Genomic DNA, 19173 nt, shown 5'->3' on the forward strand with positions numbered 1-19173 from the left:
GAAAGTGGAGTTTCAGAGACATATTGCAACCAAGATTTTCGTAGCACAATAACAACTTTGCTACCAGTTGTTTGTAATTTGTTGCTCGGTGTCTTCCCAAGAACTGCGAACAAATACTTTTCAAGCTTTCCCACGCAGCTTTCTCCTCACCTTGGAGAATTTCGTCAAACTTGTGATCTTTGAATAGTTGCCTAATCTGTGGCCCTATGGAAACACCCTCTTTAACTTTGGCATCACTTAATCGAGGGAATTGTCCTCTTAGGTACTTATAGGCGTCATCCTCTTGGTTCATGCTCTTAACAAAACTTTTCATAAGACCTAATTTAATATGTAGAGGGGGAAGCAAAATTCGGTTACGATCTACCAGTGGTTCATGCTGCACATTTTTCACTCCCGGCTGAAGAGTTTCTCTGGTACTCAATCACTTTTGCGGTAATGAGATCCACGATCTCTACTGTCCCATTCACATATAAAGCAACAATACTTTGTATACCCTAACTGCATACCTAGCAACAGTGCTATTACTTTAAAGTCACCACAAATGAGCCACTGAAAATCGTAATATTTAATGGCTTGAAGTAAACGTTTCAAGTTTTCATAAGATTCCTTCATATGAACTGCGTAACCTACAGGAATTGAAGGAAGTTCATTTCCAATATGTAAAAGCACTGCCTTTAAACTCACCTTGGACGAATGTATAAAGAGCCTCCACTCCGTAGTTTCGTAATTAATTTTAAGTGCCCTCATGAGACCATTTACATCTCTACATGCCACAAGTGTGTCTTCCATAGTAAAAATGAAGTGAACATCTTCTCCCTATTCCGATACACTGAAATATTTACTTTTTCCTGCAATAAATTCCATTGCTTTAAGCGTGACGCTAAAATTTCGGCTTTGCTTTTCGAGAGGTCCAAGTCTCTGATAGATCACTTAGTTAATCTTCAGTAAGTCTATGTGGTTCACATGGAGGTTCTTCTGAAACAAACGTAGGGTCCTTCGAAGTACTTGATTCAGGAGCTTCAACTTCTTGATCATCATCAGAAAAAAGATCGTATTCTTTAGGTGGGTCAGGAACAAGTAGTCCTTCTTCATGTGGAACAGGGCGCATTGCAGAAGGAATGTTAGGATAGATCAAATCCCGCTTCTTCTTCGTGGAAATTCCCTTCTTGACGGAAGGAACCATACAAAAATAACAGTCTCTGATGTGGTCGCTTGGCTCCCTGGAAATCATGGGCACTGCAAAAGACATTGAGCGCCCCTTCCCATTAATCCAATTTCTTAGATTGCTGGCACAAGTGTTACACACAATGTGGGATGCCCAAGATTTATCTTGGTCTCCAATTTTACAACCAAAGTAATATTGATAGGCTTTTCTTATTAGTGGTGTTATAGTCTGCTTTTGTGAGGAAAATGTCACTTCCCCACACACGTAGCAGAAGCTATCCGCACTGTTTACACAATTTCACGGCATTTTTGTTTGTTGAAATCCTCAAAATGTCACTTGAAATAGTTCCGCACTACACAAACGTCACACCCAAAACGCTGATAACTGCACTAAACCTGTCTTTTCTAACAATAGCAGAACACTACTGAGATAGGGAACACAATGAAACCAAGCGTTCATATAGTTTCTCCAGTGTTGCCAGATCAGTGTAACATTTTACCCCAAATGAATGGAATATATTTATTTTAAAGCGTTATTATTAGACATGCCTGTAAAACGAAAAGTAAGGCTAATATTCGAAAATAACTTTCAAATTCGTGATCTGCACCACAAAATCAATAAGAAATAGCTGATTTTGTTCAATTTACATTTTCGTTGTTGAACAGTGTAAACGTATCATTAATAGCGTAACAATATGGCATAAATCGTTCGTCATTTAAACATTCGGAAGGGTTAGTTTACTATTAGAGTGAGCTTTTCCCCGACGATTTTCCCATTAACGCTTCAGGCAATTTTGTTCATATGTCGCAAAGAAATATCTCAGTAATAACCTAATACACTGCATAACTCATTTGTCCTGAAAACATCTAGAAAGATTGGTTTTCTCAAGGAGGGATTTGTATTTGACAATTTTCTTAATAATAACTAGATACGAAATGTTTAGGCATTAACTGGAAAATAAGCAGGCAAATAGGCACTTAAAATTTACAATATAGGCACTAAAATGTAACGAAGTAATGGAGATAAATTAAATACTGAATACAATTAAATAAATTAGTTATAGATAATGTTCCAAGAATATAGACACATACAAGGGCGCCCATCAGGTGGGGCAAGGAGGGGCGCTCGCCCCCCCTAAGAGGAAATTGTACTTGGGAATATCGAAAACCCAATAGAAGTTTTACGTTCGTTACAGCAAAATTTGAAATTATATTTGAAACGTCGCTTATAATTGCCTCCCTTGGAAACTACAACATGGGCGTCCTTGGACATATACCTGTTTGTTAATGTATTTTACTGTATATATAGAAACGACTTGACATCTATTCCATATGTATTTGGTAAATACATTTTATACAGCACTTTTTCACTACACATAACAGTCCAAAATCTTACAGCATCTTATTACTACAAACAAAACTTATATTTCTCGAAAGAGGCAGTATTCTTTCTTGAATTACTAAATTATATATTTTCCCAAAAGTTTTATTTTTAAGAAAGTGCATAAAACAGGCAATATTATGCACTAAAGCAATTATTTAGGCAGGAAGGAATAAAATACGCAAAATAAAATTAGTTTAAATTGAAACTATACCCCCTGATATGAACTTTAAAATGTTATTTTTGATCATATCTTTAAGATTAAAGAATAGTCATTTTCCTTAACATCCGGTCTCTAGTAATAACTGAGACGAATTTGTTCTAATTTCAGGAAGAAATATTTCAGTAATAACCTTACAATATGGTATAACTTGCTTGTCCCGAAAAGAAAATCCAAAAGAGGTTTACTTTGACAGTGAATTTTTTCCCAACGATTTGCTTAAAAAGACTCGAGCTACTTGGTACAGATTTCATAAATAATTTACAATATACTTGAATCGTTTATCCTCAAAATTACAGATAGAATAGTTTACCTTTGGGCGTGTTTTTCCCGATGACCTTCGCAAAAACAACTCAGGAGATGTTTGTTGTTCATATTTCATAAATAAATGTTACAAAAATAACCTAATGATATAATTCCATCATCCTGAAAATCTAGAAGTGGTATATCACTTTTGGGAATAAGTTTTACCCTGCGATTTTCTCAAGAACTACTCAGGCGAATTTGTTCATATTTCATAAATAAATGTTTCATGCAAACAGTAACAACATAGCACAACTCGTTTGTTCTGAAAAGATCCACCAGTGATAGTTTATTCTTGGGGTTGACTTTTTCGACGACTGTCCAAGAAATTATTCAACGCTTTCGCTCATAGTTCACATACAATTATTTCCTTAATAATTCTGATATATGGCATAAGTTATTTGTAAGGAAATGTGACTAATGGGTACTTTACTTTTGGGCTTAAAATTTATTCGAACACAATTTTCCAAAACCCATTAGTTTATTCGCATTTTCCAAATAAATGTTTCAGTAATAGTTGGAGACTAACAGTTTAAGAAATTCGAGCGAGAAAAGTCAATGCTTTTCATTCGTACCCTTTCTTAAATATATTTTTAAATGTTACACCTAATCACAATTTTCCTAACAAAATCGAAACTTCTTTTAAAATGGGCCTTGTTGTGCACAAATGGTTCAAGTGCATTGGTTCTGGATTTGATTCCCGGTGAGAGCTAGTGTATTTTCATCCAACGTTAAGATATAGATGACACGTCGTTGCAAAGAAACTGTTTTTAAGTAAGTCTAGCCAAGCTAATCAATAATACAAAGAAATAATACAATGTTACGAAATTATCGAAGGAACGTTGCTAATATTAGGTAGGTGCGACTGAAATGTCCAACTGATGATTGTCAGTTGCAAATGTAAAAAAGGGGAAAATACAATACCAGATTAATCACTGGTCTCTAGGTAAAGCTATCCTACTAAGAAGTGATTGATATACCAAAAAATGAAATCGCTGGGAGACATGTTAGGAAAATACAGTGGGTGAGAGAGAGGCTCCCTACTTTTCAATTTAGAAACACGGTTCGCGAGAATTTTATTTAGAAAATAATAATACTCCAAATCACGAATAGTCTGCACGTTCGTTTGAGGCCGAGAATTGAAGTTCGTATGTAGGGTTGCACTGAAATGAATATGAGAACACAATATCTGTTGAACATTGCTGAGGAATTGCGGACAGGTTTGCAGTGCAGTTCATGGGGTTCGATATTGTAAGGATCCTAGCGAACTGCTGAGTCTTCCCCACTGTCACACTATAAGTTAAATTCGTGCTTAATTAAAACTCTATTTGTTTATTTAAAATTGTCGGCCGTTATCACCTGTCCACCACCCAGTAATACGTTGTTTTCGCCTTTGTTTAAGCCCCATAAATGTCTTTGTTCAAAAATTTATTTGTTTGTTTTTTCATATACATGGCATGGACATCAAATTTTGACTTCTACGCCATACGTATCTAATTACATACACAACTATAGAATGAATACAACAAACTTGCAAGATATTGTTTGTGCATTGAAAATTAAACACGCAGCTCTGCGCGGAGAGCAATATATATGGAATTCCATACACATTGCAGTCAGCGTGTTAAAAATATATAATAAGAGTTACTACTACTACTACTACTACTACTACTAATAATAATAATAATAATAATAATAATATACAGAAAACGATCATTTACATAATTTATAAACATAAGTTAACATTTATTAACGCATTTAAGTGTAATGGACTTAAGTTATTTCTCTCTATCTCTGAACGCAACAGCTCTTATGGTGCCAAGATAACTTGTCACGACTTTGGGGTAGTGTGCGGCCAGCACGGTTGTAGGTATATGTTCAATACCAAACTGCACCTACATCTGAAGAAATCATACTTTGATCAAAATCTGGACATGGAGCTTTTTTGAAGGCTCAGCAACGGTATGCACGTCAATGTAACTCCTCAAAGGATTATATATACTATCTATGATGTGAAGTATAAAACCCTTCCCTACTTACAATATTATCCTAATCTCTATAATCGTTTACTGCCTTTTCTGGTATTTCAGTAACTTCTTGGCGGAGTAACTTTAGCCAGAGGCTGCTGACTGAACCTGGTATTGTAGTTTTCATTTTTTACCTTTGAAAGTGACTCATTTAAGATGGACATTTCAGTCTCTTCAACCTCTTTTAAATAATATATCCTTGATATCTTCCTAATATTGTATGCTTTGTTTTAGTGATTGATTTATTTGATTTGGTTTATTTAACACACCTTTTATGCGATTTGTTATCTATACTTTAACGTGGGAATCGGATTTCGGACTTAAGCTGCTTTGCTACACGACGCACATGGGAGTTTTTCTTTCGATTTGCTTAGGAATATTGCAAATGATATGACTTTTAAAACTTTTGGTGTTCTTTGATATCAATTTACTTCGAGTCAGTGTCCAAACTTTGGGCAATGTGTTGTTGTCTTGTTATAATTCTAAGAACATACAGTAATGCCATTGATTCCAGGTTGAATTAAAGAACACTTTTAAATATTATTAACATTTTGTTTTGTTTATAGCTTTAATGTATTAGAACGCTATACATTGCCTTCTTGCCATTTTTGTTATGTGATATACGTAGCAGACGGTTTTCCTTAGTTATAGTATGTCTCTCGGAAATATGTTTTGTTTGTGCTACAATGCAGTTTGTTCAAAGTAAACCGGTTTATAAATGAAAAGTATGAAAAGTTTAAGAGAAATGCAGAACTGTTGCATTATTATTATTATTATTATTATTATTATTATTATTATTATTATTATTATTATTATTATTAGTAGTAGTAGTAGTAGTAGTAGTAGTAGTATTGATAATTTTAAAACGTTAGAATTACGTTCTTACGGAGATTCGTATTGGGACCCCTTCGAAAAGAAAACCTGGATACGTGTCTACACTGAATGATAAACATAAAATGCATGGGGTAGGCGGGTGCGCTAAGCGATAGATTCCACATCATCAAAAATAGATTAAGACTATAACTTGCAGTTCTTCTTACCAATTGATGTTATCTTTTATCCGCAATGATATGTCAGATAATACGGTATGTGGAATAAACGAAGTTTGGATATGCGAGACTTTGGTGTATTGGTGTTTCTCTCACCTAAACCTGTAAAATATTTCTATAAAAATATCTTTCACTCCCTACCTAAATTGATGGGTATGGTCGCTCACCTTGCATTATAAAGTATAGTCTTATAAAGAAAATATATATTTAACTGAAAACTAAAGAGAAACCAACTTCAATAATTTTCTAGTTTCTTTTAATAGTGGAAACCTTACTATTATATCACGATAAATCACGTTTGATAGTAAGATGTCTATTTCTGTCTGCATATTTCCTTCACTTTGTTGGAGACAAAATTGTTCTTTTTCCAACAAAAGATGGTGAGAAAAGAAGCTATACAACAGCATAAACTGAAAACAATAGCTATCAACATTAGGATTCTAATCCTGGATAAATATGTCATTAAAGGAAAATATCAATATGTTATTTCGTTATTGTATTGCTTCGTTTCTTATTAACATGAAAAATATACACTTCCTATTATGTTTTGTAAAAAAATGGGATGGGATAGGATTCGATCTGGTGTCAAAATACTATAAGAACTACTAGTCCACCACGCTACCCACCTATCCTCGGGAACTGCTTTCTGCTTGTTCCCTTTTTCTTAAGAAATAAATGCTAATAGCCATGGTGCATGTCACTTCCAACTTCAAGACAAGATATTAAATGTTTGTTTCTATATTTCCGTATGATATCTTAATTACAGAAGCTAATTTATATTTGGCAGACAATCTAGACACTAAGTTTAAACCTATAAATGCAATATTTTACTCCACTTCCCAGTTCCTTCATTCAACTCCGCGACTGCCAAATGGAAATTCCCTGCGCAATTGTGTTGTGGTACTGCAAAAATCCCTCGAAAGCATGGTTACCACTATACGTAAAACCGAGTATAATTTTGTTTTCTGCTTATATTTTTATTATTTTATTATATTATTTGAGAATACCTCTTTAGAGATCCATTTGCTTTCTATTATCTCCACTTACAAATAACAGAATTTTATCCATAAATGTGGAAAATGGAATAAATGCAAAAATTCGTGAGTTACAGTATACACGGAACTTTTTTGATCATCGGGTACATTCGCCTAGAGTCCATACCATTCAAAGTATCGAGACCAAATTTTAAATTTAAGTTTTTATGTTATTCTGCAGGGGAAGCAGTCAAATTTTCCCCTACCTTAAAAATAAGAGCAGTTTATTAAAGGATGAAAATCAAAATTTGCTATTTTGTCAGAAGCAATTCTAATGATTTTGTATACATTTCATAAATACATTTTTCAATAACAACCCCATATTATAGTATAAATTGTTTTTCTGGGAAAAATTTATAAGTAGTATACTCTTTGGGATGAGTTCTTTTGGACGATTTTCTCAAAAAGGACTTAGGCGATTTTATTCATATCTCATACATAAATATGTCATTAGTATCCTGACAATATAGCATCAATTAATGAAATATGAACAACATCGCCTTACTTGTTTTTAAGAAAATCGTCAGGGAACAACTGACCACCAAGAACAACTTCACTTTGTGGATTTTTTCTGAGCCAAATTATTTATGTCATATTCTCAGGTTATTAATGAAATATTTATTTACGGAATATGAACAAAATCGCCTGTGTCCTTTTTGAGCCAATAGTTCGGAAAATTCACCCCCAAGAATAAACAACCGCTTTTGGACTTTTCACAGAAAAATGATTTATGCGACATTATAGAGTTATTAGTGGAATATCGGCAAATGGAAAGTGAACGAGAACATTGTTACCATTTTAAAGAAATAGCACATTTTAATTTTCATTCTTCTATAAGCTACCCTAATTTTTATGGGTAGGAAGCAAATTTAAAAAAAAACGCCATTAGGAAATCTTACGAAAGCTTTGTTTTAGATTTGGCCTAGATACGATGAATGGTATAGTCTGTAGTCGTGTGAATATCTTTATATCGGGACAAACGGACAGACATACAAAAATTCCTTTTTCTGCAAGTAGAGGCTGTGAAATGTATAAAGTCACTGAAATCTCGAATTCGAATTATTTTTTCGTGAACATACTTTCTTCTCTCTTAACGTCACTAGAATGTAGAAATGGAAAAATATAGAAAAATCGAATAGAGAAATAAGATCACTCTTAATGAGTTATACAAAAGTATATTAGGCTAATAAAATAGTAATTGGTGCATCCAGTTAGGTAGATAAGGGTATCAAAGTTGGTGATTAATCAGCATCAATGGCGCAGGCAGGATGCTGACTCGACTCAAGTCTTCCCCTCTTTAGTATAATGACACCGAAATGGATTTTGCTTTCATGTAGTATGTTCCATTTGTGACTTTTTATATAGACATCTTAAGAATCTTTTATATACGGTACTTAATTTGTAACGAAAAGCGAGCTTTAGACAGACATGTTTAAAGAAAAACTTATTTCGCATAAGCTCTGCTCTTAACCTCCCAAAAAATTTCAGTTGATTAGTTATGCGCTGCATTCTTAATCTTTCTCAAATCTTTTTCGTTGCCATTGGAATCAAAATTCATCATCTGCGAGTGCAAATAGAGACCATGAAAAATAAAGTGAATCTTTAAGTTTCATTACGTACTGTTATTATTTAACTGCGGTTTAGCTCCATTGTTAGCGAGAGCTGGGATCGAACCAGGGACCCCATGCACCAGAGGAGAACGCTGTACCTCTAAGCTACAGCTGTTCCACAAAAGAAATGAGTGCCTTGTCACTATCGATTGTTTTCCTCGCAGGTGGGCCTTCAGAAGTCGAAACAGGAAGAAATCCGAAGGAACCAGTCCGGATTATATGGAGACTGAGGGATGACTTCCCATTCCTTTTCATGATTTTGTGTTGTGTCATCATGGCTGTGTGAGGCTTGGCATTGTCATGATGGAGTTTGATTACCTTACCTTGCAGCTCCGATCTCTTGGTTTGAAGAACAGTCATACCTTATCCATAATAATGCTCCTTGTTAATTGTGGAGCCATGTTCCAAGAAGTCTATAAGGATGACGCCGCACTCATCGCAGAAAAAGGAGGCCATAATTTTCTGGCTTGATCTGGAAAATCTAGTTTGTTTTTTTTTAAACTTCTGCAATCAACATTAAATACTGGCGTGGTTCAATCTCTGATCATCATGAACCGAAAGCAACTTCCTATGAATTGATGTGACTCATTCATCACCGGTTTTGAACAGAAATTCCATTACCGATTGATGTCGGGTCATGAGACCTACTTCAATTTGATTGTGGTTTACCTGTGAACAATAAGAAACAATTCCACTTGCGTATTTTCTAATGCCCTTACTATTGTTTCCACTTCCTTTGTGTTTTGATGTGGTCAGTATAATTTTTCAGTTAAGTGGACTGAAACTCATGTTGTGGAATTTGCTCGGAAACGTTCTTCCTCCCCTATCCGCTTGGTTGTATATCGACTTCCATTTCTCAAAAAAAAACTAGATGTGTACTTTTGGACTCCACTTTGCGTTGGGATTCTCACTTTCGCTTTCTTCAAACAAAAACTGATCGCTATCTTCATCATTTCCGTACAATAAATAACACCCGTTGGAGTGGCGATATTTGCCATCTTACGTTGTTCAATTTCATCTCCCCATGCTTACTTATGGTCTTTTCCTCCTTCTCCTGAAGCTTGTAACACGTATTACTACACTTCAATATCTTCGCACACTGTCGTACATTCTTCTTTCTTTTCACCATTGCCACCACACTACTTTTTACGGAAGTGCGAATTTCTCCGCTTCTAATTTATGTTCAACTTGTCAGTGATAACGTTTGTCTTTCTTACTTATCTAATATTCCACTGTTTTCCTTTCCAAACTCCAATTACTGTCTTCCCTTCAAAATTTATCCCTTCATCGTCCTTATATCGCCTCCCTTCCCTTTCTCTATTATAGTTATATCACCCTCTCCCACTCCTTCCTCTTCTTTCTCGTGCCAGAACTTTCTTGCCATATATGCATGATTATTCTCTTTTGACCTTAGATCTCACTATAGAACTTCTCGTCTTCGATTGTTCTTCTCCACCCCACCACCTATGTTTTTCTTTTCCAATCTTAGCTTTCTCGTTTCCCCTCCAATACCCGCTACTTACATACCGATGGTTCTAAATCCCGTGACTGTGTTGGTTCTGGTTTCTGTGATCTCTTTCTCAATCAACATTTTAGTTTCAAATTGCCCTCTTCCTCTACTATCTTTCTTGTAGAAGCTTACTCAGTATTTGCTGCACTCTGTCACTCACTGCAACACTCTTATGTTACAGTTTATCTCGTTACAGATTTCAACTCCCTCCTAACTACCTTACTATCATATCCTTGGACTTCTAGCACAGATCGCTTTCTTTTTGGAGATTATCATCAGTAGCACAGCGTACTTCTCATGGCTTTTCTACTTTCTTTTTATTAGTGGAGTCACCTGGGTGTTAGTCGGCCGACTGAGTTGTACGTGTTAGTAGTTTGTTTGGTTATCCGGTTTCTCTCAAACTTTCTGCTTCTGCGTACCACTCCCGTTCCCTCTACCGCCACTTCTAGCGTTGGGAACATTAAAACTCTCAAACTTTTACCTCTACTTGGTACTGGCACTACCCTCTACCTCTTAGTTCTCCTCCTTGCTTTCACTCCACCTTTCTCTCTACATTCCAAACACGTTTATTACTACAACTTCGCATTCATGTTGCTATATATCTGTTTGTCTCTATCGTCTCCGCCAATGTCCATCTCCCCTGTGATTGTGGAGCTGACCTCAGTGTAGATAAACACATGGTCTTTGCATGTCCTCGAAAATGTCGATTTAAATAGGGGACTTGAAAAATATGACCAATGTTTCCATTCTTGGTAAGACTTTATATAATCTACTCACTGAAAAGTGCTATTACACAATTAAAGAATATTTAAATGACTCACTAACTGAAGAGTTGGAAACAGATACTTACCCGTGAGTACATGCCTGGTGTGGTACAAACAGTTACCTAATTAGAGGTAAATTCTCATGTTTTTATACTTAATATATCCTATTATGTGGTTTTGTATTTTTAGAAAGATTGCATGATGTATACTTCTGGTACTTGACAATATTCCACAGTAGTTCCACAGTATGGAACTTGACAGTAGTTTTTTTTTCTGTAATGCTTACATGAGAATTTCTCATGCTTTGTAAGCTAATGAAGCAGGCAAATAAATGAAATGAAATGTCAATGTTGACCCAGTTCTACTCGTCCTTGTATGCAACTTGCAGTCCTGGCCCTTTCAATTTGGAGTTCATTAGTTTTACTGCCTCGATTTCTTTACCCATTTTTTATTTTTCTGTTTATCGCATGTTCTTCTACAGTCCATAGTTTTTCCCCCATGTACGATGCTTCTTCTCTTAATTTTACCAGAGTTCTTCACCCCGATGCGATCTCTCTACAAATTATTCGAGACAGTGGTTTCTTTAATGGCGATTAGAAGAAGAAAAAGAAGAGAAGCAAGGTAAAAAGCTATTATACAGTGTTCACTGATCAGCTGTAAACAGTAAATTTTTCATTGCATGCGTGTCAAGAATGATGTAGTGAGGTTTGGAGTGACTGGTGCATATAAGCTGTTTCATTGAATGTTATTTTTTTTGTTAAAGTTGAATATATGATATAATTAGAGGTAAGATTGTGTCCAGATTTATTGAACGGATTCGTACAATTTATTGTGGTCTATGTTTAGCAGAAGGGGCCCAGGTCTTTTCTCTAAAAAATGTTACAATTTTGGTAATTTCTGTTCACATTCGGTTAGTTTAGGGTAGGGTTGGTTAGTTTAAGTTAGGTTAGGCTAGTTTAGGTTACGTTAGGTTAGTTTAGTTTATGTTATATTAGTGTAAGAGTCCCGCATAATTTTCTAAAAAATGATAGAATTTCGCTTATTTCCACTAATATTACGTTAGTTTAGGTTAGTTCAGGTTAGCTTACGTTAGTTTATGTTAGGTTAGATTTGGTTACGTTAAGTTACGTCTAAGTACTTGCATCACTCATTTCTCCTGTAAACTTTGTGTTTTTACGTGCTTCTGGACCCCTTGTACTAAACATACCCCTTTATTGTATATATATATATTTTTTTTCAGTAAATCGATTTTCTATATTATAAACATTTTTGGGGTGTAGACGTGCATTCCTCTGTTCAGATTCACTTTAGAAGAGCTTCATTGTACGTACACGCTAAAAACTAATGTAAAAGGACTCTAACCAATTTGTGCTAAGTGGCAACTAAAAAGCACGAATGCTGTCTAAACGAGTCAGGTTAAGAGCAGGGCCCGAGCGTTAGTGAGGGGGTGTGACCATAGGGACCAAGCACGTAAGAGACGGTATGTATACACATAATGAGGTTAGCGCAGATGGCCATTAATCACACAAACGATAGCCCGGTAGGTGCACTTTGTACAGAACATTCATAGGAACCGATTCCTCGGAACAGTTCAAAGATCAATTCCCAGAAACGATCCAACAATCGGAGCAATTAAAAAATAAATTCTAGACAAGTTTTGGAGACGACCAATGTAATCGTAATCCAAGTTCGCACCAGTAATGCATTCACACAGTGGCAGCGATTGGACGTTAAAAGTGGGGGGGCAAGATATGATCTGAATATGTGTATATCAATGTTACTGACCCTGGTTGTTTCTAACACTTTGACGAAAGGTTGTATAACTAATAGGATACCTTTTTTTCAGTTAAAACACCGTTTATCGTGTTTCATATTTAATTAGGTAAATTGACAAGAGCAACGCACATAGGTACTAACCCTTGATTCCTTGCTCATGAACATCTTAAAATTCTGTCAGAAAAAATGTGTGATCAAATTATTTAATAATATATTTGTAAAACGTAAATAGAAAGGATATTATTAATCACACTAATGAATAATGAGGCTTGTTCTGTAGAAGTTATAATGAAACTGGGAATTAATGAACAACTTAATTTTTAATTCCACACTTGTCATTAAAGGTATGTTATTACTCTTAGAAAATGAAAGACAGTAAATACTACAAGCATATGCTACGATGCAATTGTGATATTAATTCCTTTGAATTGCAATTAAAGCGCAATTCCTTAACTTAACTCCACGGGAAGACAAATAACCAATACACACTTACGTAACGACAAATATTATATGGTACCATCTTTTTTCTATGAACCAGTAATATATGCAAAAAATTTACATTTCCAAATGAAACTATATACATTAACCATTTTAAATTATTGCTTTTTAAAGGTAAATTATTGAATTTCAGTCAATCAGCTACAGCATCATCCCTTTTTATTCTAGGATCATGGTTAGTACCTCATTCTCTTCAGAATAGAACAACCTTTCAAACGGTTCCATTTACGTTTTCCTATCGTGTTCCTAACAATGGGAAATTTTGAGGGAAATCTGGATTTTTTCAAACTTTGATCCCCTCTGGACCCCCTTTGTTAATGCACAGATCTCAAAATCAACTGAAAAATACGAAGGGGTGTACTAAATGTGTATAAAAAAAATTCAAGCTTCTATCTTGAAAACTAAGTGCGGGAAAATGTTTACAAATGAGCTAAGAACATTCCCACAATGCCCCAGATGACCCGGATATAATATAGAATTTTTCTGAAACATCCCTATTTATCCTATGATCATTGTTCGTACATCATTCCCTTTAGAATAGAAAATACTTTCAAACGGTACCACTCACATGTCTCCATCATGTACCTGAGGTGGGAAAATCATGAAAAAATGGATTATTCGTTTAAAAAATATTCCTTCTTTGTACTTTTTTGACCCTCTGTACCCCCCTGTTTTAACGCAGAGATCTGAAAAAATACTAAGGGGTGTACTAAATGTGTGTGCAAAATTTCAAACTTCTAGGTGCAAAAGTAAGCCCGCCAAAAATAGTATCTCTACAATACTCCAGATTCCCGTATAAAAAGGATCTCATGTAACAATTCCCTGAGAAATCCCTATTTATACTAAAATCATGATTCGTACATCATTCTTTTTTTGGAACAGAACAGCCTTTCAAACGGCACCATTCACATGTCTCCATCATGTATCTGAGGAGGGAAAATCGCGAAAAAAGGGATCTTTGTTAAAAATATATCCTTTTTTTACCTTTTGTCTCCTCTGGACACCCCTGTTTTATCGCAGAATTCTGAAAAGAATCTGGAAAATATTAAGGGGTGCACTGAATGTGTGGGCAAAATTTCAATCTTCTAGGTACAAAAGTAAGCCCTGCAAAAAGTAATAAAAAAGTCATAAAAATATTTTTGTTATGACGTCATCACACTCTACGTCTCGACGCAGAAAGGCGTGAAACCATACGTAACGTGTTCTACAATGCCTCCAGACTTGAGAAAAAAAGAAGTAAAAAACTTTTTTGGTAACTTTTTTAAATCGAATAATGAAGATTCTAGCCTATCACCAAAAAATAGATGATATAATTTAAAAGAGTTAAGTGGTCACTTCAAAAAAGTGGGGGGGGGGGGGGGGGGGGGGCAACTGCCCCCTAATCGCCGCCCATGCATTCACATGATGTAAAATTAATACACTGAGGTACATCACAACTAGGCTATGATTGCTAACGAAATGATCTACCACACCCACCAAGAATTTACTCTTCAGTTGCTACGAATAATAGAAATACACTTGGGAACTGATACCTAACTATTCCGAGAAATCAATTCAGGTCAAACGGTGACAATCAATTTTGAGATTTAAATAGGGGACTGCCGCCTCCTGCAACCCCCCTGCTCAAGAACCACTAAAGAAAACACCCAAACCAACAATAAATAATAAAACGGCCATAACTGTAAATTAACGTAAGAAGGAAAAAAATAACTGCAAAAAATAAAGTAACACTCGCCACTAATTATAAATCAATGCAGCATGTCGAAGAAACATGAGATACATCTCACCAATACAAAAAGCAGCGATCATTCTCTTCCATATATAATAAGCGAAATGACTTCGGCGCATTCAACCAACATTGAATTTGCGTCTGCCGAACAAACTCGTCCGCTGATAAAGATAACTTCACATTATCAAAGAAGCTCTTTTTTCTCTCAAATCATACTTCTTAAAAGCCGAACACTTCGTATTATGACATAGTAAGAAAGAAATAACCGTACACTATTGACAAATTTCGTAAACACATTCAACACTCGACCACATTCAGTACTGTTCTCGATGTCAATTAATCCACAAAAAGGAATACATAATACTGAAAAATACTTTAGAGAGTTCCTAACTTCTTTTTATAACTTCTAACTTGCTAATATTGTATTAGCACAAGAATATCACAACCCTAACACACCACTTTAAAAACTGCTCAGTAACAATAAAGTTCTTTGTTATTTCTTTTCTATGGCATTTCTTACTTAATAGTTCTTGAAGAGTTTTTATTTTTATACACACGAAGACAGAAATTTTTTAAAAGTCTTGTGAATGTAAGTCACTCAGTTTCTTCCTCATTTCGTTTCTTACCAGGGTTGGACCCACCTGAAAAAAAAAAAAAAAAAAAAAAAAAAAAACTTAAAACCCACCCGGGTTTGTGAGCTTTTCGTTAGTATATTATTGGTGCAATTAAGGTGATCACATTGGAAGTGATTTTTATCAGATTTTGGACTTTCCTTGGGCGAATTAGGTGCTTTCACGTTAAGGTATACAACATTCAACGTAACACCTTTATAAAGTTCTGAATGCACTGAATGCATAAGAAAAAAAAAAAAGCCGTACCTTGGATTGAGATAATTATAGAACAAATTAATGTATGGATTGTGCTTATAGCCTATTTGAAGTAAAATATGCAATTTTATATTTAAGAAAATACTTTCCGTGAATAGTGTGCTCGCCCACTCGGCGACGTCGAAGGACATTATCCCTCATACATCTGATGGGTTTAGGGCCATATGTGCTGGTACTACTAGTAAATGTGCAGTGTATTAATAAAACTATTAGTATTATTTTTTTATTATCTTTGATGGTAACAGAAGTATTCTTCAGTAGAATTTGGTTTTCCAATAACAGTTTAGTTTAGTTATTTGTTGCTAGTTTTCAAATAAGCTTTCTGTACAATCAACAGCAGCAAGAGCGTAAAAATCCTTGTCAAATTTAAGAATCTTAATGCTCGGAGTTTCGAAGAGTACGTAACGCTTACTATTTCAAGTGCTGAATTCAAACTTCGTACTAGTGGAAGTTTCGATGTACAATCAAGAAAGCTTGCATTTTCGGAAAATAATAATAAACCTTCGTCACGAAAGAAGTGATCGGGAAATTCCCGCAATTAAACGCACAAAGCATCGGAAATGAATACTTCAACAATAAAACTATTTGAAAAAACTGAAATGAAATCTTTCAGTTTTACGTTCCACGGTTATGCCTGTTAGGCTAAAGGAGACGGTGATTATGAGAAATGAATGAAATGGTGGAATGAACAAAGTGAGAGGAAACGAAAGAACCCCGAGAAAACTCACGACTACGGTGTTTGTCCACCAAAAAGTCCACACGGCGTGAGATGGGATCAAACCAGGGACCCCAAGCACCGGAGGTACCGCGCCCGTAATAAAACTATATATTACGCTGTAAGATACTTATTTTCATTTAAGACTCATTGAAAGATTTACTTTATGAAATGTGAATTATACAGGGTGTTTCAAAACAACACCGACAACGTTTGGGAGATGATTCCTGACACCGAGATAAGACAAAAATTATAGACAGACCTGGGTGCACAAATGCTTCCTTTCGAAGTTATAGGCTGCCGAAAATATGAACTTTAAAGGTCTATAGCGCCAAAACTACGGGACCTACCGTAGACGGGTCGAGACTTCACTTAGGGACTAAGATGTGCACTATCAAAAAATACACGTTTCAGAATCCTGCGGTACTCACGCAACAATTTTTATAGAGGGAGTTTTGCTACGGGCATATAATTTGCAGTACTCACCAACTACCTTTATAAAAATTGTTGCGGAAGTACCGCAGGATTCAGAAACAAGTTTTTTTCGGATTGCACACATATTAGTTTCTAAGTGAAGTCTTGACCCGACTTTGGTCGATTCCATAATTTTGGAGCTGTGGACCTTTAAAGTTCATTTTTTCATGTTTTCGGCAGCTTATAACTCCGAAAGGAAGCATTTGTTCACCTAGGTTGATCTATACTTTTTGTCTTATCTTGGTGTCAGGAATCACCTCCCAAACGTTGTTGGTGTTGTTGTGAAACACCCTGCATATTTGTTAATTGTTTTAAATTAATTTTCTGGGAGAACGGTCTTGCAACAAGTGCTCGGGAAATTCCAGTAATTGAACGCACAAAATATCGGTAGTGAACTTCAACAATAAAACCATTTATATTACGCTAGAAAATATTTAATTTTATTTAAGACATTTTGAAACATTTATTTTATAAAACATGAGTTATTGATTGAGTTGTTCTAAATTAATGTATTTGTTTTAAATTAATATATTTGGTATTCATATTTGGCGAATGTCACTGAGGGTATTGGGATGATTCGATCTACATTTGTTCGTTCGTCTGCCTGTACCACACGTACAACAGGGTACCACTTTCCGTCTTTTAAGTTTAAATTTTCAGGGTACAAGCACGAGACACACTTAATTTCCTGTACAGATTTTGGCGGCATAGTAACATACAATTTGAAAATGGCTGACATTTTTTAAAAAATAGCGGGTATACACGCCGCAATTTTCGGATTTTTTAAGTTGAAATTTTCAGAGTAGAAGCACAAGACACTCTAAATTACCTGTATATATTTTGGCGGTGAGCAACGTAAAATTTCAAAATGACGGTCGTTTTTCAAAACAGCGGTGAATAGAAAATTTTTGCAAGTTGTGACAATGATAATCTTGAAATATAAATCACATTTTACCCCAAAGGCATTGAAATATTTCGAAAAAACCCAATTAAACCCGAAAATACCCGGAAAAACTCATATGGGCCCAGGTGGGTTGGGCTTTTTCAAAAAAGCCCGGGTTTTTTCAAACCCTGCTTCTTACACTGATGTTCTTTCTTTTTTTGTCTAGTATGTTTTGATGGCTCTTTGGGCATCCACCAGCTAATTCATTAAAAATCGAATACAGTAGTTTAGAATGTACCAGAAAAGTTGTTAAGTCTTTATAAAGCTATCACACATATTCATAAATATGGAAGCAGTCACACAGATGTTATCGTAACAGAAAATAGTACGTAATAAATTATGCACTGTACTGTTATAAATTCGAAATAGGTTTTATGTTTAATTGAGATAAAAGATTTCTTCTAACTTGTGTGAAGGGAAGGAGCTTAAGATACTATTCGCATTGCCTCTTAGTATAGCTAGCCTAATGCGTTGTACTAAAAATTGTTGGCTTCTGGCGTCGCCTGATTTAGTAATCAAATTGGAACCCAGTTCTTTCAAAAATTCGTGAGCTTCTTTGCTGAAAACCCCCATAGTTTCAGTTGCAAAAACAACGAAAAGATGCTCTTCTTTCAGTTTTCTCTTGCAGGCCCTTCAGCTGCACTACCTGCTTCGTTTTGTGTTGATGGCAAATAAAATGGTGCAAAGGTATCCACGCATGTGACATCCCATATCAACCGTTAACCCGTTTTCCATGGAGTTAGGGTAATTCCATCTTCTCGAAACATTCGTGGTGGTTCCAAAATGCTTGGAAAATCAATCTCGCTAGTGTTCGTTTTATTATGATGTTCCATTCACCATGGCGTACTAATCTTCCTCCACTTTTAGTACAACTTAGTGTGTGTGACCCTTTTTCATCCATTCTGCTTTGGCATGTACAAGTAAACGTATGGCAGATATTTACCCCCAGACGCAAAGCTACACATATTTGAAAAACTTTGTTACCTAAAAAGGTACCAATTGTTTTAGATCGAGTGGCTTGCAACCAAGCACCGGTCTCTTTTTTTCTGTAAAGCGTTCATACGCACAGTGTCAGTCATACTTTCAGGA

The 19173-nt window shown here is 35.4% G+C and overlaps 1 protein-coding gene across 1 annotated transcript in view; it reads left to right on the forward strand.

Annotated features, from left to right (window-relative positions):
• The first annotated feature begins 11689 nt into the window (after positions 1-11689).
• Positions 11690-19173, forward strand: part of wol (Dolichyl-phosphate beta-glucosyltransferase wollknaeuel) — a 70601-nt gene continuing 63117 nt past the window's right edge. The window contains exon 1 of the mRNA XM_081752172.1: positions 11690-11848. The gene's annotated coding sequence lies outside the window, so the exon portion shown is untranslated. The remainder of the gene's footprint in view (positions 11849-19173) is intronic.

This window comes from Thermobia domestica, chromosome 3, assembly GCF_964235325.1.
Source record: "Thermobia domestica chromosome 3, izTheDome1.hap1.1, whole genome shotgun sequence".
Lineage (NCBI taxonomy): Eukaryota > Metazoa > Arthropoda > Insecta > Zygentoma > Lepismatidae > Thermobia > Thermobia domestica.